The sequence below is a fragment of the Lissotriton helveticus genome, chromosome 3_1 (assembly GCF_964261635.1).
Source record: "Lissotriton helveticus chromosome 3_1, aLisHel1.1, whole genome shotgun sequence".
NCBI lineage: Eukaryota > Metazoa > Chordata > Amphibia > Caudata > Salamandridae > Lissotriton > Lissotriton helveticus.
Window position 1 is genome coordinate 1369241605 of NC_136061.1, and position 25475 is coordinate 1369267079.

Below are 25475 nucleotides of genomic sequence, written 5' to 3' on the forward strand. Positions count from 1 at the left end.
CTTTTAAAAGGATAGATAGCCAGTCAGTATCAATCCTCTAGTGCACATTTCACTTTAGGGCTGTCCCAAAACAGTCATAGTTTTTTACCGAAATTACCTTTAAACTATTTATCAGCTTTGTATCTAAAGTTTAGCCACAACTGAATTGTATTATCGCATTGTTGAAGGCCAAAGGGTCTTGTACTTGACTTTTATGAACTGTGTATAATTTGTTTTTTGTTGTTTTTTTTATAAAAATCTGTATGTTTTTAACGGATTAGTGTCCTTCATAGACTTGTATGAAGGGTGTTTTTAATATTTCTATTAATATAATTAAATATCCGTGTAAACTGTTTTTGAAAATAAATATCATTTAGCACTACTTTCTAGTTTGGTTATAGATTTATGCCACATGGGGGAATAGAAGGAAGGGTTTTTGTTTTGTGCAGAATTATCTGTGAGTGAACTACAGAATTGAATGTGAACTTTTACCTACTGTTAGCAAGTCCAGGGGAACCTTATTTTGCTTTCCTTAGACTAGGCTCAGCCCCCTGGGTCCGAGTGAGCCACCTCTCTCTCTTTTCTAATAAATATAAGAGTCAACCACTGCTCTATACTACAGAGATGTGCTCATGCACTAAAGCAGTTTACACCAAGTTATTACATGCACATTGAGCTGGATTTAATTGAAATGTGTTCCTTTCTTCACCTGTGCAAATGTGCAGAACTTGCCAAGGAGGCATATCATGAATAGCTTTGCTGGTTCAATGTAAAGGGCTATGCAAACAAGCTAGCCTGAATGATGAAGGGTAATACCCAGAAACCGGTCCCAGGATGCTTTTTTCCGGTCCAAGGAGGACCTGGCTTGGCAGTTCAATCTGGACTGTTCCCATGAGGCACAGGGTCAAGACTGAATTGCAAATGGCTGGGTCTTAACTGGGGTGGCATGGTGAGCGAAAGAACGATGAATTTAACCCAGATCTCTTGACTGGGGGTAAATGTATGTTTTATTCAGCATTCCATGCACCACTTTTTTGCGTAGCACAGTTCAATGTAAAGTGGCATACCATTGTGTTTCTAGCATCTAAAGCACATTGCTACTTGATAGTAGGGTTTTAGTGAACTAGGAAGTGTGGTGCTCTGCTGATTATGCGTATAGTGTGCTAAATGTCTAGTGTAAACAGAGCAGACAGGTTCGGGGAAATACCCTCTAACCCCTGAATGTGTGTTGGAAAAAGATCCTTCACAAAGTTATGAACAAAAGTCCTGAGCACACATTACAATTCTTAGATGACAGTTCACTCACCGTCCCCTGCTTCAGCGGCACGCCCCCAGTCAGGATCACCTTAATTTAGGTGACTGTTTTGTGTACTTACCATTTAGAAACTTACGGATCTACGAACAATTTTCCTTTTTGACCAGCCAGGTTGGAATTATCACCGGCTGAGTAATCTTGAAGGATCGCATGATAACCATAATTTAGCCCTGAAGAAGTCGCGGAACACTATCACATTGTGATGAAACACGTGTTGGCTGGTTGCTTTTTGTTGTACCAAAGAATTAAAGACAAAGAACAGATTCACTCGAACTATGTTGACTTTTCTTTTGGAGCACACTGGATAAGATGAACTGTCATCTAAGAATTGTAAAGTGTGCACATGACTTTTGTTTGTATCTAAAGCTCTGCAGGATTACCCCCACATTTTTGCCTCTTTCCCTTCACGGTTTGCTGAGTTTGTTAGCCTTAGGACTCTGTGCACATTACCTCTGCTAACCAGGACATAAGTGCTTGTGCTTGTGCTCACTCCCCAAAACATGACTTGATTGGCATACACCTAATTGGCATATTTAATTCACTTATAAGTCCCTTTTACCAAGGGCCTGTAAATTAAATGCTACTAGTGGGCCTTCAGCGCTTAATGTGCCACCCACTTAAGAAGGACTTCAAAACATGCCTGTTAGAAATGGGGTTTCTGGCTGGCTAGGGTATGCACCTAAGCCAGGTAGAACCCACCACTCTAGTCAGAGCACTAGTCTAGTCTAGGCACACCACAAAAGAGACTCCACACAAGGTATATAAAAATATCCTTTGAATTACACATAACAAATATTAGACCACAATCACATCAATCACCTTGCCACTAGGCAATCGTCTCATCTCCCTATCATGGCCAGGTGTACCTGGTATAACCCACAACATTAGGCCATCAAACTCTTTGTATTATATGTAAAGCATATATGATCCCAAATTATATAACCCAATATTCACCTTGCCATAAGGTAATAGTCATAAACATCACATAGTGCACTAATGTAAATACTTATAGACTGCACCTGTCCTAAAAACGTTTTGAAAACATTATCACGGTGCACATCAGGTCACACAGCCCCAGTGCTTTGGCGCTTCTTGTATAGGCTGCATGTGTGAATCATAAGCGATTCCCCACTTAGCATGAGCAGGGTTGGGACATCCATTGAGGGTTGCAACCCCAACCTCCTGGCTGAGTTTGTCTGTCCAGGGGCCCCACAGGTATGCCGGTCAGTAACTGCCTGCAATCCACTGAGGGGCTGCTGCGGCAGGACCACACGGTCTCGTGCGGTCAACTGGGGAGGGGCCACACCTTGATTCCCCCACAACAATGCCCTCAATGGTGTATACACAGGGGAGCCCACACAGGGCTCCCGGGCTTACCACACTGCTGGTGGCCTTCTTTAACTCCAGAAGGGATTCTATTTTGTCAGCATGGCCTTTCAGCGCTTTCTTTCCGTGGAGGCGGGCCGGGTCGTGCTGTGATTAGGTCATCTTTGGGGGCTGGACCCGACCCTCGGCAGGTGTCTTCTTCAAGTTCTGCCCCGGGTCTACGCCGGAACCCCTTTCTTCACTGCTGTGCCATCTCAGGGGAAACCTACCATGCTGCGCTGCCTGCAGCACAGATTTCTCTTTACTTCCTCTTACCAGCTGGGAAGCGTGGATGCTGTCTTTCTGAATGATGCCGGATCTGCCCAGCACTGTGCCGGTTTACTTTGTGGCTCCCTCATCGCTACAGCGACCTGCTGGGGCCGCACTGAGGCACCGCAGCGCCTTTGATTAACAACCCCACCACCTCATCATGGAGAGGGCAGCAGCGGGGGTGCTCAGCCCCAAGACAGTCAGTGACCCCATGGTTCAGGCAAAGCGCAGTCCCAATGAGAAGGCTATGAAACAGACAGCCTTTCAACAGTGGAAAACGAAATACACAGTATTTCACAATCAGGAGATGTCACACACACTGGTACAAGTCCTACACTTCACATGCACTGCACCCTGTCCATGGGGGTAACTTGGACCTACCATAGGGGTGCCTTACATGAAAAGAAAGGGAAGGTTTGGGCCTGGCAAGCGGGTGCACTTGCCAGGCAACACAGCAGTTTACAACTGCATGCGTAAACATGACAGTGGTAGGTCTGGAACACATTTACAGGGCTAATCATGTGGTTGGCACAACCAGTGCTGCAAGCCTACTAGTCACATTTAATGTACAGGCCCTGGCACACAACGTGCACTTTGCTAGGGACTTACCAGTAAATAAAATATGCCAATCATGGATAACCAATTATATCACAATGTTTACAGAAAGCATATGCACTTTAGCACTGCTCAGCAGTGGTAAACTGCCCAGAATCCTATAGCCAACGAAAACAGGGTCAGAAAATTAGGAGGCACATTGCAAAAGGTTTGGGGATAAACCTGTCAAAAGTGCCAGGTCTAACAATGCCCAATGCCTGCCACTGCAGACTGAATCCAGTTTTAAACTCCCATGTTGACTTGGCATTAAAATCCCCTTGCTAAGCCTTAAACTCCCCTTTTATTACATAGGTCACCACTAAGGTAGGCCTAGGTAGCCCATATGGTTGGGTGTTGGGTAATTAAAAGGTTGGACATGTACTTTTAGGTTTTGCATGTCCTTTTATTGAGAAACTCCCAAATTCGTTTTTCACTACTGTGAGGCCTTCCATCACATAGGATAACATTGGGGATTCCCTATTACATTTAATAAGCTATAATTTGCAATGGTAACAGGTGGATTGTTCATGTTTGGTGTCTAGTAAATTGTAAGGATAAGCCCTCTTTAATGGTAAAGTCAAGTTTTTCATTACAATTTTGAAAATGCCACTTTTAGAAAGTTGCTATTTTCCTGCCCATATCTCTTTGTGCCTGCAGTCTGAGTTGACTCACATGACTGGGTGTCGCTGACTGTTAGTCTTTGTGAATTCCTCTCAGGCAGTCACATAACAGAGGGATTAGGTGTGCATCAATGGGCCATCTGTTGGCAGGATTGGGGATGGCAGGATGGGGCTGAAGCTGAGCACAGCCCCACTTGCCACTGAATAGCATATGCTCTGCCTTCACATTCTCTGTACTTTTCATACTTTGCATTCAAACTGTGTTGTACAGCACACATACAAAGTGATGCAATGATAATTGATCATATATTTGTTTGTATTTGTATAGTGGAATTTTAAAAACTACTGAAATCCTAATTACAGTATTGTATATTAATTTAGCATTAAGAATAGACTCCAGTGACATACTATTCTGGCCTATCCAGAGCCCATATATATTGCTGTATCGTCGGTGCTTCTCTGTGATAAAGACAGCACAGAGCATCACTTTTTTCGACGCACCGGAGGCGCACTGTGGGCTCCATATTTACAAGGCCACCTAAAGCCACCCCGCGTGGCTTTTCATGGCCTTGTAAATAAGGCCCCTTTTCGCGCATTAAATTGCGTGAAAGGGGTGTGCCATGGGAGTTGCTGTGGTTGTTCCCATGCAACACCCATGGATTCTGGAGAATTCCCAGATTTACAATGTTTCGTCAGCCTGGGAATGCGTCAGAATCCTGTGCCTTCCCATGGGAGGCGTAAGGAGGCACAACAAGGAGAAACAATTTTATGTCTCCTGTTTTTTTCCTCTTTCTATGCTTGCTGCATTTTGCAGCATGCATAGAAAGAGGAAAACACCATCAATGATTGTTTTTGTGCAGGAAGGTGTCCCTTCCCGCACAAAAACAATCATCCCCGCAACAAAGACACCCTTGCACCATGGTGCAAGGGTGACTGCATTGGCGCATGGCAACCAATTGTGCGCCACAACAGAGGAAAGCACAGGGATGCGTCATATTGTTAGAAATATGTGTTATAATTATGTATTGGTATATGCCATTGTTTCACCCCGTCCTTTCCCAGTTGGTATGTACTTGGACTGTTGGGTTCTGAGAGTTCCACAGCTGACTACAGATGACTGGAACCTGTGGTAGTGGAGAGATGGAATAAAGGTTTCTCCTATGCTTTCCAGAGTCTTCTCTCTTGTAACAATATGACACATCCCCTTACTTTTAAAATGACGCAGCTCGGTGCAGCAAAATGGCTTTCTGCGCCGCGCTGTAATTTTATTGTAAATGAGGCCCTGTAGTTGGAAAAGGGTCCAATAGGCCTTGGCCTGATATATGTAAAGCTCTGAACAAGTCCTGTTTCAGACTTTGTTTTCAGGTGAATCTGTTAAAATGTATAAATGATGGCGAATAAATCAACTAGAAGACTTGAGTGATTATTTCCCAAAAAGGCCACATTTCACAAAATAAAAAGGGTAAGACAGAGTTTTCAAAAGTTAGTGAACTTCTTCCTAATATAGGAAGTGGGGGTTACAAGAAAAAACGATGTGTATCAAACTTGTAAGGCTTCCTACACATGCAGCCCTTTATGAACGTTAGTAAGTGGGCACACATTTATTTTGCCGACATTATATTATATTGTAGATTTACTCCTTTTAGAAATAGCCCATAATGATCATACATATCACTGTTTTATTACTAGCTGTTTTATAATGGTCGTGTTTTTATGTGCATTCGAAAATAATTGTTAAAGGGTATCATATGTTTATTGCACAGGCATTACAGTGGCAGAAAGAACTCGTTGTTTTTATATCTGACATATTTTTAGTACATTAACGTACATGTTTTATGGAATTAAGGGGCATATTATCAAGGGGGTTTATCTCCGCTTTTTTGGCTTTAAAAGCCAAGAAAGCGGAGATAAAATTATCTCCCTATTACCAAGCTGTCGCTAACACCAGTTAGCGACAGCTAATAGGAGATAGCGACCATCTTGGGCCCCGCTTTGCATGTCAGTGATATTTATCACTAATGACATGCAAAGTGGGCGTGCCAAGATGTTAGCGACTGGAAACAGTCGCTAACATCGCTATCTCCTATTACCAACTTTTGGAGATAGTCGCGCTAAGCGCGAATATCTCCAAAAGCTAACACCTGCCCAGGAGCAGTTCTTAGCCATGTTATCCAATGGGAGGTGGATAACATGGCTAAGAGCATTTGCTCGCTAATGCATGAATATCGCTGACTTTTCAGCGATATTCTTGCATTGCGGCCGTTTTTTATCGCATTTGCGATAAACCTTGCTAATAGCAAGGTTTATCTGCGATAAAAATCGCCGATTTGCGGCGATAATTTTTGTCTCTAAACAAGTTAGAGACAAAAATTATCGCTAGTTGTTGGTAATATGCCCCTAAGTTTATTCTGAAATACAATGTTTTACTACTATAAGAAATGAACTCTTGAGGGGAATTGAACAGTCGCTAAGTTTTAAAAAGGGGCTTAACCATTGCTCTTGGAATAATGTTTTTGAATAAATTGAGTTTTGAATGTTTTGTTGAGCTTTATATTTGCTCATCAAAATCGCATTAACGTTAATTTTATCAGGTTAAGACAGATGAAAGATTGAGTTTTCTCTCTGAATTCAAACCTGCCGATGACGTCAGAAATACACCAGTGTTGTAATGCAAGGCTCACTGAGGTATTATAACTCCTTCTAATAAATGATACATGCCTGTCCACCTTCTGCTTCTTCTAACTTAACAGTCTTAGGACACTGATGTATAAACTTCACCTGGGACAACCAATGCTAACCCTGTAACAGAATTACTATTGTGTTCTTGTATACAATAAATAAAACATGTTGAAATTAAAAAAACAGTGGGTGATGGATTCTCTGCATCTTTCAATGTGTTCTGATTGGGCTATGTGGCAAGCATACTATTTTAGAGTTATTAGGAGGGGGCAGGGCATACTCAAAGCAGGTTGTGATGAGTATTAATGAGTTTTAGGTCTGGATTAGAGACCGCTTTAGCTGTCTAGCCAGGTTCTGTAAACACATAGGGGCATATTTACAATAAGTGGTGCATCCCTGCATATCAGCAGGGATGCGCCACTTATTGTGCGCCATGCCAATGCGGCGCACCATGGGGCAAAAACGGCACAGATGCGTCACGCATCTGTGCCGAAAAGTGACGCATTGCTGGAGTTGCGTCGCAAGCGCGACGCAGCTCCAGCAATGCTCTTAGGGTCCCTATCTTGTTAATGCTGCGTCAATCCTTACGCCTGCTTCAAGCAGGCGCAGGGTTTTGACGCAGCATGGGCCCCAAAGTGACTGAGTGAAATCTTGTAGATTTCACTCAGCCACTTTTAGAAGGCGTTCGTGCGCCGGAACACCCCCCCCCCCCTGCGCAGGAATGCCTCCTTCTGACGCAGGGCTTTACAACGTGACGCATCTCCCAGATGCGCCATGTTGTAAATACCCCGCACCATGGCTCATCTTTTCTGGCGCCGCTGCGTCACAAAAGTGACGCAACGGCGGCGTAAAAGAGGCGCAAGGGGATTGTAAATCTGCCCCATAGAGTTGCCTTGGGTTAGCTGTCTTCATCCACTGGTCTGTTCAACTGTCACTCAAATTTTGCATCTGCCCATTATACCATCCAGCACTAGGCAATGGGTCTCTCCGATTCTCACATTGATTCTCTTGCACTGTGAGTGAAGGCTTTTTTCCTGATAATATATGCAGATCCACCAAATAAGAAATGCACTTGAGTGTCAGGTCCGGGGGGCTAATAGTTTCCTTTGCCAATTTGTTTTTTTCATTTGATATGCTTTTTACTTTTTTAGGGGGTCATTACGATGCACCATTGTGTGCCTTCACCCAAAAGACCTCACACTAGAGACCGTGGCTTTCCTCTTTGCAGCCGGCCTTTCGCAATTCCTCACTGGCAGGAACCCCACCGGGGCCCATAGCCACACCACCAGACTCCCTTGTCGCTCACACAGCTTGTCTTTGTCTTCAGGCACTGTTGGCTGTGCTTGGAAGGAAAGCGGGGAGGGCAGAGCTTCATAGGGCCTCCTGCCCTCAAACACCAGAGAAGGCACCCTGGCCACCGACCTTTTGGGGGCTGAGCCTGGCCACTTCTTTATGAACGGCTTCCCCTCGAGTCCCCCTACATTAGCCCTCAGATCCCCTGGTTGCCACAGGCCGCCCTCGAATCTTAACTGATCCAGAGCCCTCTGGTGCCCAGAGCTTCCACTGCACGACACCGTGCCCAGCTGGTGCAGGGGAGTGGATAATGGTGCTGCTGGGGGGGGGAGGATTCATTAGCGTGGGTGTCGGAGCAACTCTAGCAAGCCGCCATCTTCGGCCTTACCATAATTGAACTTTGGGAGATACATGCTACTAGATATCAGAAGGGTATTTAATGAATTGTGCCACTTTGCCAGCTCAGTTCATGGGACTACTCTATAGACCGTTGAGTCGTATATTACAAGTATGTATTAAACCATTGATCTTTTGCAGCAACAATAAAATGTGCTAAATAATGAAGTCAAAGGCAGAATTTGTGAGGTGTGTCAACGGATTGAAGTGTACCATGCCATATCCGTTTTGTCGTGAGTACATGGGGCCCTGGGGGGCAATATTATAAATTGAAAAAAGACATTGTGAGCACATGGCTGGAGAATAGGAAAAAACAAGGAATTTGAATATGCCCATTATTTATGAGACCTGCTAATACGTCACTCTGCTTACCTGTGAAACTTTGTTTTAAAAACCTGCATAAAACCACCTACTTTCATTACTGGAAATCTTAAAACTAATTTTCATTTTGCCTAGTTTCATGTTTTGGTGGCCAATTTATCCTGGTTTGACTTTTTTCCTCACACTTCTTCTTTTTAAAATCTTATCTTTATAGTTGCAGAAATGGGTAGATATTTTGTGGCCCTTATGGATATTTTAAAATGCTCTAAAACTGATTGGTCATAAGAGACGGAACAGTAGCAGAATTACAGATTTTTCCTGATTTCCATTTCACTAAAAACTAGCAGAATTCTAGTCGTTTGTCCTATCTCACAATGATTTAATGATTCAAATGTATCCTACAATAGGCCTCCATTCACACTGACTATTGCAAATGCAATAAACTCCGTATTAAAACAAGTAGAGAGGTGTGCATAAAAGAACTATGAAAGAAAAATAAGAAGAAATGGTATATGTTGTAGGGGCACTGAAACGAGGGGTGTGGCAGGTGCTGCAGCACCCCCATAACTGGAGGTAGTTCAGTAAGATTACAGAAAATAACGAGGACATTCCAACAGTTTTTATGCAGAATTAACTGTTCAAATACAGCAAAACGTCAATAGTAGTTAACATGATCCAGGGCAATAACTTTTAATAAACCATGCACACTCGCTTGTCATGTATATCAAAATTCACATTTCATTTTGGCATTTACTAACAATTTTTGTCACTCTTGGGATCTGGCTCTTTGGAGTGACAGAATGATGAACGTGAAAGGCACCACCTACTTGTAAAAAATTGCTCCCTTAAAATTTTACAAATGTAAAAAATGAGGGTAATTTTGGCCTTTGATTTGTAGAATGTGGTGGCAGGCAAATTTCGAAATAGGGTGTGAAAACAAAGCAACTCATATTTGTTTTACCCTTGAGGTAAGCATAGGTAAAACCATTCTGATTTGTTGACTTTTTTTAAATAGCTATTTTTTTATTAATATGGGTACTCTTTATCTATTTAATAATATTGCATCATAATGCACTATTTAAGCACATTTAGGCAAAACAATAGCTTGGACTACCATCTCATCCAGCTCCTCTTATCTGTCAAACACACACACCCCACTTAATGTTTTTGCTTATTTGCTGCACGCACTCCTTTAGTAACACAAGGGTCCAGATTTACAAAGCTCTTGCCATTGCATCATGCAAGGTGGTGCAAGGCAATGCCAGGGCTTCAGTTATATTTACTAAGACAGGCAAAGTCACCTTGCGTGGCTCTGCCTGATTTAGTCAATTTAGAGTAACAAAAGAGAGCACAAGTTGCTGCCTTGCGTTACTTTGAATAGACCAATGGATTTTGGAGTCTTCCCAGATTTAATCTGAAGGTGTCCCTTCCTGCACAAAAACAATCCTGTCTTTAACGCAGGCGCCCATGCACTATGACTCAAGGGTGCCAGCATCGGCGCTAGGCTGCCCTTAGTGTGCCAGTGCAGAGAGAGTGCAGGTATGCACCATAACTTAGTAGTCTTGCTGTGTTGCACTGTGTCAAATGTTAGTAAATCTGGGTCCACGATTTTTTAAAAGCTCTGCAATTTTCATGAGCTGATGGCCCCGTCAGCACCCCCAGTCAGAATTTTTTTCCAGCACCACTGATAGTTTGGCAGGCAAAAATGAACGTTGTAGAATAGGTAGGGTCTAGGATAAGAAACGAGTTTGCCTCTAAGGTAATGGGATGTAATAGAGATCTCTTCCATTCTGTCACTTTGGAGAAGCGTGGCTCAATGGTTAGAGCGGCAGACCCTGATGCAGAGGTCAGGCCCAGGACCAGGGTTCAATTCCCGCCTTGGCGGCTCTTGGACTCAATCTCCCCGGACCTGATCATTCTCGCCTCGGTGCCTAGTCTAATCATGGGTCCCACTCTGTGACTCTGGGCAATAGCTTGCTTAATCTCCACAATGGCCCCAGCAGGGCTTGGATGCCTGGCTTCACCTTGGGGGTGCCCAGGAGTGGACATTTCACATGGAAAAGCCAGGAAGGGTTCCAGAGCGGTATGAGTGCAGCGCCGGGACGACCCGTCGCGTGGGCAGCTCCAAAACTTCTGCATGTACAATGGTGCCGACTGTAATAGGAGAGGCTTGTAACAAAGAGTATGAATAACTTTGTATACAGGAAGGGGGCTTGAATCCGCTGCAGAGAGCTGTGCTGTGCTAAGATTTGAGGCTGTTTGAAAAAATATTGGCAGACTATATTTCGGCACAAAAAAGTGCAGTGTCCCACGCATACTTGAATCACTAGCACAAAAGTTGTTTTATTTTTGTGTTCATCTGATCTTGTTACATTTTGCGTTTGTATAATTCTAAATTCACCATTTCTGCGATACATGTGAAATAACAAGTTTACACGTTTACTATTATCAAGTATGTATATATATTTTGCATTTTTAAGATGTATGTTGTGTTCTTACTTCAAACATATTGGGGCAGACTAAAAATGTGTTTTCTAAATCTGAATTTATGCCAAAAAACATGCACTTTGTCTGTGAGAAAATTCATGACAGGAATTTGTGCATGCTTAAAACTCACTGGGTGTGCGTCCAAATGTAATAGTGCACATGCACATATAGCCCAAGAGCAGAATTTGTGATCTTTGTCAGGTTTAGTCCCTCATTCACATAGGTATACGCAATAATGAGTGCTCACTTACAGATCACTTTCTGTACATGGTTCCATCCAGGATAGTGGACAGGATTTTATTCCTATACATAAATCTATGTTAGGAACTAAATCATATTAGTTTCCAAGTATGGGTGCTGAAAGGCAGGTGGACTACTAATATAATTTTGTCTCCTTCCTTGAGACATATGGGAAGAAATTAATACTAAACGGAGTCCTCACACTTTCTTCTTAAGGCCCTTATTATGAGTCTCGCGGTCCACCGACCACCAGACTCATGGTGGCGGTATACCGACCGCCCTATTATGACAAGAGGTCGGGCTGCCCTGGGGCCACTGCAACCGCTGCAACCACCAGGTGACTGCTGTTCCCTGGCAAATGCCTGGCAGTCTGAGGCCGCAATATGCTTGGTGGGGTCGCAGCATATTACGTGTTTCCTCATCGCCACACTTTTCATGGGGATGCGACCACCATGAAAAGTGTGGTGGTGTGGAAACAAAGGGGGGTCTACAGGACCCCCTGGTGCTGCACGCCATGTGGATGCACAAAGGGGGGGCGCAGCATGTGTCCCCCTGTGTGCATGCACTCCAGTAACTGCATGCCATGGACTACAGCAGCCCATGCAGTGCAGGTACTGCCTTTGACGTTCCCATTGCAGTTGCTATTTCACAGGCCCCACCCTAAGAATGCCAAAGAACCGCCCGCCAGACCAGGAGAAAACTCCTGACCTTTCGGGTGGTTCTACATGGGTTTGGCAGTCCTGCACCACCAACTCATAATAAGGCACTTAGGGCCAGATGTAGCAACAGGTTTTACCCATTTGTGTCGATGGGATAATATGTTCGTACATATGGCCCTTAGTATTCATGGAATGTGAGGTTGTAAAGGGAAGCACAGTGCAGTGTTGCCTAGAACTGCATATCCGGCACTCGTTCTACCACAGAGCCTTTATGTCAATCAGTACCTGTGTGCAACTTCCATTTCTCAAAATGTTCATTTCAGATTTACGTGTTATATTTTGGAAATTGAGCCTGCTATGTACAATCGCACCCTTCTGGCAGAAAAAAATATAGCAGTGCTGTGTGTCACGTTTACATAAATTAATAGCGTTTGTTTGTTCCAGGCACTAATTGCGGGTGAGTGTCTGGAAAGAACTTTGCTAACTCATGCAAAGCCTGACTGCATCCTACAGACTTTCGTATATAGAACCATTGTTTCTATTCAAATATATTAAATGTGAGACATTAGTAACTCAATTAATTGTTTTCGTTTTCTTGGTAATGATAAGCGTATGTTACTACTCTCCTGTAATACGATATTACATGTAAGTAGTGTCATAGCTTGACTCTTTCTCAAATCCCTTTCTACCACCTCAACTGCTGCCAGGTATCAGTGCTCACCTACTTCTGTTGTGCAATCACAATCGTGGAATTAGACAGCACTGTCATATCTTCCCGCCACAGGACACCCAACAAACCACGCTGACAAATTAGTGGACAAGTGTCTGCCTGCTTGCACTGTCTCCCACTGCTTGCAGCACTGTCTCTCTAACATACAGAGCACTGTCTTCTGGCTAGCTAATGGGTGAGCTCCATGGAAGGCTGGGCATGATCCTTTAAATGTTTTGAAAACAGGCCATCCAGTGCTTAATTTGAGCCATTGGTTTCAGGTGCTCGGCACCAGCACTTAATTGTGAGCACCGGTGCTTGTGACAGTCTAACACATGGTGGTGCTGCCTGTAAAATGTGGGTATTAGAACAACAGCTTTTTAAATTTAATATACATTAACATCAATAATAGTATGAATTGTCACACTTGAAGAATTGTGATGGTTAGTAGCTGTGCTGATACTGTACTTGGAAGCACTGGCAGGGGCAATCAGGGGCGTAGCTTCAGGGGTGGTGGTTGGCGTGTAACACCTCTCCTAATAAATTTATTTTCAGATGATTAGTTAGGTACAGGTGCTTTCAGTCGAGTATAGTGAGGTGTCTGTCGGATTTCACCTGTAATTTTCACATACACACACTGAAAAAAAAAACTCTCACCTCTTTGTTTTGAAAGCCCTAAAAAGAAAATTATTTTACAAAATATTTTCTCTCATTTAGCACGCCTATTAATCTGTATTCCTCTCCCTTTCTACTGCCTCTTAAGCCCCTCTCATGCACTTTGTATGCCATATAATGTATTTTAACATAATATGTCAATGTGCTGGTCCGGAATTCCCACGCCCCAATCTTACTGGCCAAGGTACGCCTCTGGGGGCAATGGATGGTGCAAGTTGCCGTGTCCTCCTGACAAGGGCCTGGCACTTTTTGTTTTACCAAAACAAAAAAGAGAGGGAAGATAGAGGTTTCTAATGGATAGAATCTACTTCCAGTCAGACTGTATACAAACAATGAGATTCTATCCTGTTTTTCTTATTTTTAATTTTACTGTGATCAGTGAAAAAAAACTGCTCCCTAGAAATGTAAGGGAGAAGCACTGTATTTTTAAAATACCCCTCACACACTATGAATCCCATAGTGTCATACTTCATCATAGGGGTCTTCCCGTCCCTCTACGGGGCGGGGCGTGCTACGACTACGCGGGAGCACTTGTTTTTGTGTGAGTAGACTATATGTGTGGTGGATTATGAGAGTGTTAGGGAAAGTGCTAGTTACAAAAAAGTTAAAACATTTCCTAGCTAGTGGATAAAATACATTTTATTCAGTTCCCTAGCTGGAAACATTAAAACAGGGAGAAAAATAAGTAGGGGGTAGATCTTACGCCCTACTTGGTCGACATGTTTCGAAAGCAGTCCCCACTGCTTTACTCATCAGGACCTAAATACAATCCCTACTACACTCTGGGATATTAATGTGGATATATAGCATGCCTATTATCTCACATTGAATGACCGCAAAAATAAGCTGGTCAGTTTGAAAACAGGGGGTGATTGACCCCTAACAATTACCTAATTGGTACACTTTGTTTCGATTGATGTGCCACATGAGCTAGCGCCGGGGGAGAAGGGTTTCCTTATTTAAATATGTTTTTTCACTGTGTAAACCGGTAATCCCTTGCCCGCATAATACCTCCGTGCTACTCCGTGGTTCGAATGAGGTGGAAACTTAATTGGGCAAATATTTGCGAATGAACAACAAAAATGGGTAAACTTGTGGCGCTGGGCAGAATCGCCAATGGAGGTCAATGTTGATTACACTGTAGATTAAAAAAAATATAGTAAACAATAGATAAACATATTTACAATTGCCTCAGCAAAGGTATTTTACATCAATTCCGACTACACTAATCTAATTAATCTCCAGCCACGGCCTGTGCAGGTAAGAGCAGTAGGGCGGAGGGGCCGAGTGGGGGGGGATTTCAACAGATGAGCATGAGGGCAAATTATTTTTTTATTTAATTTTCCATCGTGGTCGTCTGTCGAATCCCCCCACAACCCGTCCCCACCGGCCCACTGCTCTTACCTGCACGGGCCACAGCTGTTCATCTCATCCAAATGTTTCGAGGACCTGGATAACCTTGGGAGTTTCTGTTCACTCTCTGGTATCACGCTCCTCACTAAAGTCCTTAAAAGCGTGTTAACAACTGACTGAAATAGTTTGTAATTTAAAATATCATTCTGGTCAATCCATAATATGGATTCAAAGCTGGCTGCATCAATAAAACATCCATTACACAAGCCATAAACAATGCCTTGTGCGTCCTGGATAATGATGATTCCTGTCTGATGATTCAATGCGATCTTTTGCCATGACATTCTTATTCAAACCTTAAGAGACTGCATAGGTTTCAAAGACATGGTCTTGAACTGGTTAGAATCCTATCTCACAGATTTGTTCTCAGCAGACCTAAGTAGGCAGCTCTTTCTTTGACCCTGTTCATTCACTTCAAGGTGTCTCCCAAGGACCCATCTTAGTACATGCACTAATCAAACTTTGCAATGAATCACAGGCAGACAACAATAAGAACTCCTGCATGTTATATGACCAACATTTGAATGACACTGAACCTCACTTAAAGATCTCATTCACCAATTATAACTCTCATTTGGGCAAGACTCGACATAACATCCAATCCTGCAAGGCAGTCCACCACTTTAAAATAATTCCTAACAAATTCGAGTTCCTACTGATTTTGCCCCACTTTTTTTGTCACCACAGTTGTTGAGATCGTTCACTCAAGGGTATAAAAGAAAATACTTTATCATCGCAAAGCCGCCCTTAAAGGAAGACAGCTAGTAATCCAATGCAACTGTATTCTTCACTCCAGAGATAAGAGACTGTTCTAAATCATAACAAGATCTGCATGCAACAAATAGATAAGTGAAAATAGAACAAATCTCCTTCTGTATGAAATATTAAATGAACATTAAAATACAACTTAATAAAATGATCATAGCTTAGGATAATAGGAAAGACAATTTAGGGGCCGATTTCGATGTTGTACTGACCTGAGTCCGTCCGACATCGATCTTGAACTGGGACTGACTGACTCCTGTTGTCGGTCCCAAACCAGCAATTAGGATGTGACCGAACACTGTTCGGTCGCACTCCTATTCTTTATAATAAGAGAATGGGTTCTGACCAGAATGAATGCTCTCATTGTAAAGAGCTGGGTGCAGATCATCCCTGCACCCCATGGTAGGGATCAACAGGGGGGGCATCATAGGTGCCACCTCGGCTGCCATCCGGAGGCCTTACACCCAGGAGGGCCCTGCTGGGGGGGCCCAAAGTCGACTTCTCACAGCCTTTCTGTGTTGGAAAGGCCGGCACAGAAAGCCTGTCAGAATCAGACATTGTAATCCCTTGGGGGAAATGAGCCGCCCTTGGGGTTACAGTCCAGTCTGAACTACCAAGCCACGTCTTTCCCAGACCGGAATCAAGCATCCAATGACCGGTTTCTGGCTATCAGCCTTCATCAGCCTGGACTGTTCCCATGAGGCACAGGGTCAGAGCTGATTTGCATATAGCCAGTGTCTAACCCAGGGTGGTGTGGAGTGCAAAAAAACGATGGATTTAGGCCCAGATCCTTGTACTGGGGTGAATGTATGACATTATTCTACATTCTGTCCATCAACTGTGTTTTTTTTAATTTTCACCCCGAGTGGGCTGGGTATGCTCAGAAGTGAGTCCCAGGCTCTCCACACCACTGAAGTCAAGCTATCCAGGCTGAATGAAGGCTGATAGCCAGAAACCGGTCCTTGGATGCTTGATTCCGGTCTGGGAAAGACATGGCTTGGTAGTTCGGACTGGACTGTTCCCATGAGGCACAGGGTCAGAGCTGATTTGCATATAGCCAGTGTCTAACCCAGGGTGGTGTGGAGTGCAAAAAAACGATGGATTTAGGCCCAGATCCTTGAACTGGGGTGAATGTATGACATTGTTCTACATTCTGTCCATCAACTGTGTTTTTTGCAATTTTCACCCCGAGTAGGCTGGGTATGCTCAGACGTGAGTCCCAGGCTCTTCACACCACTGGAGTAAAGCTATCCAGGCTGAATGAAGGCTGATAGCCAGAAACCGGTCCTTGGATGCTTGATTCCGGTCTGGGAAAGACATGGCTTGGTAGTTCGGACTGGACTGTTCCCATGAGGCACAGGGTCAGAGCTGATTTGCATATAGCCAGTGTCTAACTCAGGGTGGAGTGGAGTGCAAAAAAACGATGGATTTAGGCCCAGATCCTTGTACTGGGGTGAATGTATGACATTGTTCTACATTCTGTCCATCAACTGTGTTTTTTGCTATTTGACAGGGAGTCATCTCATAGTATCGAAACACCTGACCCTTTTAGCAATCACCTCATTCACTTCTTCACTTTCTAGATTGGATCCCTCTGATCAGCCATGTTACACAGTTCCATCGCACTAGAAATCCATGTTCAAAATCTCCTTCGTCAAAATCATTACTATGCAGCACTCCATTGCATTTAGCAACTCTCTTAACATTCCACACCTATCCATCCTGGGTAACCACTCAATTATAGAACACCTTCACAACCTTCACAGCTTTACCAGACTTGGAAAAACGTTTCCTTGCTATTCCTTGCTTAAGAATTCTCACTTTTTGGCCTTCCATTTTAAGTAGTTTAGTTTTGTTTCATTTCAATAGTCTTTATTTGGTCATATCATTGACCATAAAAACACAGATTTAATTATAATTACAAACGATGATCAATATGCTTTAGAAAAAGAAGATGATTTTGAGCCAGTCTCTTAGTGCTATAAGACATCTATCAATCATTGAAGCAACATTTAGCATGTCATAAAATAGGACTTTTCTCTCAAGTTAATAGCAGCAAAATATGGTTAGTAACAACTAGCAGGGTTGACATATCAAAAAATATATCTCTTCTCAAGTTAATAGCAACACGAAATAATGGGAAACAGTAAATAAATCATGGCTAAGACTGGATTTACTTAAAAAGAATCAACCCTTCCTAAGAAAAACAAAGTGCTTCTGCCTTTAAGATACAACATAAAATTACTTTACAGACAGACAAAGGGTTTAAATGCCAAAAGTATAAAATCAATCTCATAGCCTAAAAAAAATCATTCCTATATAAAAATACACAGAATACTTATAAAGCATATCTCTTTCGTTTCAGTTTGATGGCTGCAGCAATATATATATGAACAGCAAGCAAGCTGTAGGCAAAGTTAAACATTTTAGAAAATTCATCCTTTCTTGATATGATGTAAGGTGTCCATGCTTTAAGATTGGAAGTCAAAGTGAACTCTCAAGATGCTGTAACAAAGTGCAAAAAAGCATGACATGCCCTTCTGATTGGGACGTAGTGCCATTACATGGGCAGCTTGGCAGGGATGTGAACCAAGATCCTGGAAGGGGAAAGGCCACTAAAAAATGTATCTCATTTAGTCGTAGCCTTGTTAGATAAAATCTGTATTCTGGGTTTTCCACCAATGTTAAGTAAGGCTCCATCCCAGAGGTTGTTGAAATTGGCATGTAATTGAACACTGATGCTCACTGAACTCACAATTCTGGACAACTTTCTGTGCAGACATTTTTCCATCACTATAGCTTCGGTTTGAGGCCCGATGCTATTCTGAGAATCAAAAAGTGTTCCTAAGTTCAAATTGAAGAAAGGTCTTCTGACATATGCAGCCACGGGATGAAGCCTCTATTGTGCAAATTTAAACAGTCCTCCAGGTCAGCCCTAGAAAAACCCGCCTCTGGGGTATTCCATATTTTGACCCACAGTAAGAGAGGAGTCATATTTCATTTCATGAAGCTTTATTCGGTTCATATAATACAAATGACCATAAAAGCATACAGGCGAAAAACATATAATAAGGTGACGATATACGGGTTAAAAAACAAGATACAAAATTTAAAATATCATACTTTTCCTAGAATAAATAAATTTACATAAAAAAGTAGCTATAAAAAAAATTTATCAGGAGAATCCATATTGTACATCAGCCTCATTGCCTCTTCAACATTATAGTTAACATATTTTATAAACATTGGTTTCAGGTAGGCCACCCTGAGATTCATGAAAAGGGTACAAATTAACATAAAGTGCAATGTGCTTTGTTTAAAACGGCCGTCACATGGACAGGGACCAACAGGGTGCTTCTTAAGATGGGGAAAAGCCACCAAATGGTGAGCCAGTCCAAGTCTAAGTCTCATAAGAACAAACCTATGGGCTGGTCTGGTTACCTGGCTCAAGTATGGTTGAAAACCTTCACAGTCAGTGTATTTATTATAGAGGTCGAGTGTAGTCAGGTGTCCATTGGCAACTAAACGCTTTTGGGCTTTATACAGCATGAATGAATGAAATGAGAATTTATAAGAGCGCAACTTAACCCGAAAGCATCAAGGGGCATCAGATGGAAAAAGAGAACACAGCTGAGTGGTCGGAGGCAAGTGAAGGAAGCAGATATTACAGGTAGGATTCTGCAAATAGACAGGTTTTTAGATTGTTCCGGAAAAGGGCAAGAGATGGCTGGCCCTTAAGGTCAGCGGGAAGAGTGTTCCATAGCTTGGGGGAGAGGGAGAAAAAGGCTCTCCCTCCCCAGCTGGCCTCAAGGATCCGGGGGTCGCCAGAAGATTTTTATGAGCCGATCTCAGGGCCCTACCCGGGGTGTCAAAGGACACGAGAGATCCAATGTCCTCAGCACCCAGGCCGTGTAAAGCACGGTAAGTCAGAACCAGAACCTTAAAATTAATTCTGGCCTGGACTGGTAACCAGTGAAGAGTTTTTCTGATTTCTGTAACAGAAACACGCCTAGGGGCATTCACCACAAACCTGGCTGCAGCGTTCTGGATGAACTGGAGGCGCTGAATAAGCTTTTTGCAAATGCCAAGATATAGGGCATTGCAATAGTCCAGGCGAGGTGAGATGAGGGCTACTACTACCTGTTTCCGAGCCTCAGAGGAGAGGAAGTGTACTAATTTCCTAAGGATCCTTCAAACCCCACAACAGGTTGAAACAGGTTTATTCACTTGTTTATCAAATGCCAGAGTGGTGTCAAAGGTGACCCCCAGATTTCTGGCGGACAGGGACGGCTTGGGACAAGTTCCAAGGGAGGGAGGCCACCAATCATCCGACCATAGATCTTGTTTGCCATCAAAGATGAGATTCTCGTTTTTTTCCCCGTTAAGCTTGAGGAAGTTTGAGGACATCCAACCTGCCATGGCTTCCATGCATTTCTTAAAATTAAGGGCCGTGGACTCCACAGAATGAGATAGGGAGACCATTATCTGGGTGTCATCGGCGTATGATAGGACTTCCAATCCATAAGATCTGACAAGCCTTGCAAGTGGGGCCACATAAATGTTGAACAGAGTAGGGCTCAAGGATGAGCCCTGCAGGACCCCACAATGCAAAGGCTTGGCAGCATAAATTTGTTTTTCATCTCCTGCTTGGAGAAATCTCCTGCGGCATAGGGGTCCACTGTTATATCTAGACCATAAATTGCCTGAACACTGTCTATGATGTACCTTAGCCAGGGGATCTTAGAGTAATTAACCAGATCAAGGCAATCCTTGATAACATGTTGATTAAAAGCTGTATCTTCCTTGTGCCAAACAGAGCGCCAAATCATTAAAGGCCTTAATGATATAAGATCACTTAAATAAGCGGCCCCCACTTCCCTATGGATTAAATCGGTTGGAGCAGAGGCGGGTAGGCAGAGGAGTTTTTTAAGGAAGGTATTTTCTTCCGTTTGCAAACGGCCTACGTTAGAATATCCCCACAACCCAGCCCCATATAATGCAATCGAGACACTCCTTGCCTGATAAATCTGCATCATATCACCGATTCGTCTGTCGCCGATTTTAGAGGCGAATTTAAAAATACCATAAGCGCTTTTTGCCATATTTGACCTTACATTTACAAGATCCTGGGACCAACTACCATCCCTTGAAAAAGTAACACCCAAATAGCAGAAATTTTCAACTTGCTGCACTTTCACCCCTTCTATAAAAAATACATGATTTTTATTAGCCCTAGCCCCACAGATCATCGTATGGGTTTTGCTCTTATTAATTAATAGTTTTCTATCTTTTATAAAAACAGAGAACCGGTCCAACAGACGCTGGAGACCTATAGGGGTCCTTGATAATAACACAGCGTCGTCTGCGTAAAGCAGTACCGACACTTCTGACCCTTTTACCTGGGGCACATCAGCTCTGACTGTTTTTAAAATTGAGTCCACAGCATTTATAAAAAGGTTAAAGAGCAGGGGGGCGAGGACAGAACCCTGTCTTATTCCACGCTTTATATTAAAATTGGGGGTGCACTCCCCGCTTACCCCGTAGCGCACACAGGCTTGCATCTTTTCGTAAAGTCGGGCTAAAAAGAAAATAATTTCCTCAGGTGCACCAAGGTCTAACAGGGTTGGTGTATTTGCCAATTAATAGATCTAGATTTAAGCATTGGTCTAAAGTACCACGCCCCTTCCTGAAACCATCCTGTGAACTGGCCAGGATTCCATTCTCATCGGCCCACTCTTCCAACCTGAACAGCAGCACTCTACTCATGATTTTCACCGATGAGTCAAGTAAGCTGATAGGGCGGTAGTTACATGCTGCTGACTTGTCCCCCTTTTTATGGATAGGGACAATAACAGAGTCCCCCCCATCATGGTAGTCACTGCTGCATTAAAAACCAAGGTTAGTATAGGGCCCCATAACAGTGGGAGGGCCTTATAAACGCCAATAGGGACCCCGTCCGGTCCCTGGGCCTTACCCCCTTACTGGCCTCAATACCGTTCTCCACCTCAGCTAAAGTAATGTCTAATGGGACTATACCACACCATTATGGCCAGCAGATTGAAATATGGCTGAAAAGTGGGTGACCCAGGCCTCGCTGCTGACATGGGACACAAGATGTGGGGCTTTATCGTCCATAATAAAGGGGGAGTTTACTGTTGCCCAAAACAGGCAGCAGTCGGAGGTATCCGCTGCCTGCACTAGGTTATCCCAAGCTTCTTGCTGCAACTCCCTCTTTCTTTTGGAAAGAGCCAATTTGTAATCACATCTTAAGAGCATTACTTTGTTCTTGTCCCTAGGCCTAAGAGCTAACGCCTGTTTAATTGAGAAAGGAGGGCTGTGCATGCGTGATCAAACCATCCCTTTTTATGGGGTAGTTTTCCCTTTCCTGGTCCCAGTAAATATGGTATCAATAGTCTTATTAATATTGATAAAATTCTCTAAAATGAAAACCGGGGCATTCCCTGGTGTCAGGATACTATTAATATCAGCAATAGATTTGGATATAATCATGCTTATTACCTTCTTGGATGTTTCCCCTTTCCACCTTAACCTTGTCCTGTTTGTCCGATATGGTTCAATGTTAACTATGTTTCTGGACATCCGCGATATACTACGGTTCCAAATCTCAGTTCTCATTAAAATACAATTGTGGTCACTTAGGGTGGATTCCTCAATTACCGGAGTCAAACAGTATGTCACAATATTTGATGAGACCATAACATGGTCAATATGGGAATTAGTATTCCTGCCTGTATAGGTAGGAATAGTTTGGACAAGGGCATCTTTGGCAGGCTGTAAAATCTCTAAATCATAAGTTGACATTATATTATTTATTGCCTCACCATATACATTATGTGGGAAATGGGGGGTGTTATCACCCCTGTTATTTTGTATCCCACATGCCCGAGTGAATGACATTGGGCAGATCGAAGAGTTAAAATCACCAACCCAGATAAAATCAAAAGTAGTTTTCGCCTCTGCTATCAGCTTCGCTATGGCACTTTCTAATTCAACTATTACTTTGTGCCGTGTGTTATCGAATATATTATTATAAAAATTAACTAAAAGCACCTCATAGCCTTCCTTCTCATGAATCCATAAGATTTGGGAATGTGTTCCAACAGTTAGATGTCTAACTACAGTCAACATTAAATATAAAGACAATAGAATAAGCAATCCACCCTTTGCTCTACCGAGCCGCGACCTTAATGCTTCTAGGTGATAACAAACAAACCCCTCATAACTGGGTTTTGTGGAACACCAAGTTTCCTGGAGACACAGGATGTCATGTGATCTAATAAAATCGGGCCACCCCAGCATTCTTTCTTTGTAGGCCCAGCCAGCTATATTCCAATTAACAATTGATATTCCCTTCATATTTCCACGGTCGGGCTGGTCTTTGGCAGTATAACAATTAATATCATCCCCACTATACTCTTCCACATCTATGCCAGCATTTAGATTATCTACATCCACCAATCCTTGGTCGTTTACCGTCCTCCCTTTTGTACAAACAATTTTGGACCCACTATCATTAATAAAATCTGAATCGGACTTCAAGGTTAACTCCGAGACTATGTGCTTTTCGCTTAATTCATTCACCTGACTGTTTGGAATCACACACAGAGGAGGCCCGCAAACCTGGATAAGTCAATCGTTTGAATCCAGCGAACTTAAAGCTTGATATCTATTTTGCGTTGGGACCTCAAAAACTGGGCGATGGATAAGTGTATAAGGTCTACTTCTATTGTTATCGGGGGCGCTTTAATAAGGTGTCTGTAGAAGTAGCCAAGCGGGCGCACACACACACTATTCTCATCACAAATTAGGGAGGCTGCTCTTAAAAGGACAGTTGCGACGTGTTGGGGATGTTTAAAATTAACAATAACACAGTCGCCCCTGCAGGTCTTACTGGAGTTGCCAATCCAATTTACCCTTCTAGTAGTTAATACTTGATCAGCATAGGTAATTGGGAACCCACATTGTTTATGCAGCCATGAAACTGTTTTATTCTTAAGAGATTCGTGTGATTCCTGCTGATACTGGGTCAAGTTAATTTCAGAAGTTGGTACATTAGTTAAGACGACCACATATGGTGCACAGTCGGGGGGTAGATTAACAAAACGCCTATTCTTCACTTCTATTGACCCCGTCTTCCTCTCTGGTACTGTGGTTGCCGGTTTCTTCTGACATACTATTGGCAGGGGGTCGGGCGCAGCTGCTTCAACTGCGCATAACCCCCCGTTGGATAACTTGGATACGTCATTGTTAACACTAGAACCCTTATCAACAGTCCTGGATCTTTCAGCCATATCAATGTGGGTACCCAAAAGGCCTCCTAATCTTAGTACTTTAGCAGAAATCTGATCAAGTTTAACCATTAGGGGTTTAATAATCTTGTCTATCTTTGAATCTATAATACTGACTAGGAGGTCAAGTTGCTCAGTATTTGTTTTGACTGTGGCTGTATTGTCTACTAGCTCAGCGTCACATGCAGCACTTTTGGGTGGTGTTTCTGCCCTTTTTTTATTACGATTCCCCCCACGTTTGGTTTGTGCGTTCCTGCATGCCCTCAGTGCTCTCTGTGCTCTAGGGGCCGGGGAGCGTTGTACTGGAGGATCATAAGATACATCCAGTGTATCCTGATTAGGCGCTGATTGAACAGGCACTTCCGTTATTAAAACATCAGGGTTACCAAAATCACAGCTATCATCCGGTGGGGATACGGACAAGAGGGTAGGCGATGTAGGGGATATAGCAGGAGGGCTCCCCCGGCCTAACGATAATCGTCGTTCTTTATTAATTTTATTAACCACTTTCACTAGATAGTTGTCCAGCGTGGTTAATACTGGTGGGGTTTTTACAACTTTAGGTTTAGACATTGTTAACACTAGCGGCTAATTCTAATGTATTCAGATAAGGAGAACAAAGGCTATCATGAATAGCAAGATACAGTAGTAGTGAGATTTATGTCAGCTCAATTACTATAGCTTTACAAATGAATAATGATAGCACACATACGGGGAATTCATAAGTCTCACTTTAGCGGGTGTAGGTAACCTCTGCTGCAACGACCACGATCCGTGGCCCAGCCCAGCCTCGTCCTGCCCCGGACTGCCACAGACTGTCCCGCCCTTGTCCCGGGCTTCTCCCGCACGCGACTCGCATGGCGAGAGGCGTTTCCTGCTGTTAAGGCGCCTCCGGGCGCGTTGGTGTCGTCAGAGCTGCACCTGCACCTTGTCCTTGGGCAGCTGGGAAATGTAGTCTTTCCCGAGTCGTGCAGTGGGGCTCGCCTGAGCCAAGGGAAGGTACTGCGTCCCTCGCGGTGTTTAGCAGGTAAGCAGGAGCCGTTGCCCTCACGCCGTGGTAGTCAGAAAATGACAATGAGAGGAGTCATTTTTACTTGGTCTTCCAAAAAACCTCTACCCAATTCACTGTGGGAGACGAGGCTTGAGGTGGACGTAGGCATAGCTAAAAGCCTACAAAGAAACTTGTTTTCAATTGCCCGCAGTGTCGCCGGATCTTCATAGCACCACACACCTACTCCGCATGTACCTACTGCAAGACGTGTGCCCTTGTAAAGTTCAACCATTCACTTCATAGACTTGTGAACCACATTTTTCGCAAATCTAAAAATCGGCTCACAGACTACCCTCATTTTCTGTATTCTTTGGTTAATTAACCTGTCAATTTTT

The 25475-nt window shown here is 43.3% G+C and overlaps 1 protein-coding gene across 1 annotated transcript in view; it reads left to right on the plus strand.

The window, feature by feature from the left end:
• GPR39 (G protein-coupled receptor 39) overlaps positions 1–25475 on the plus strand; it is a 1198747-nt gene that overhangs the window by 1025212 nt on the left and 148060 nt on the right. The gene's annotated exons all lie outside the window — the stretch shown is intronic.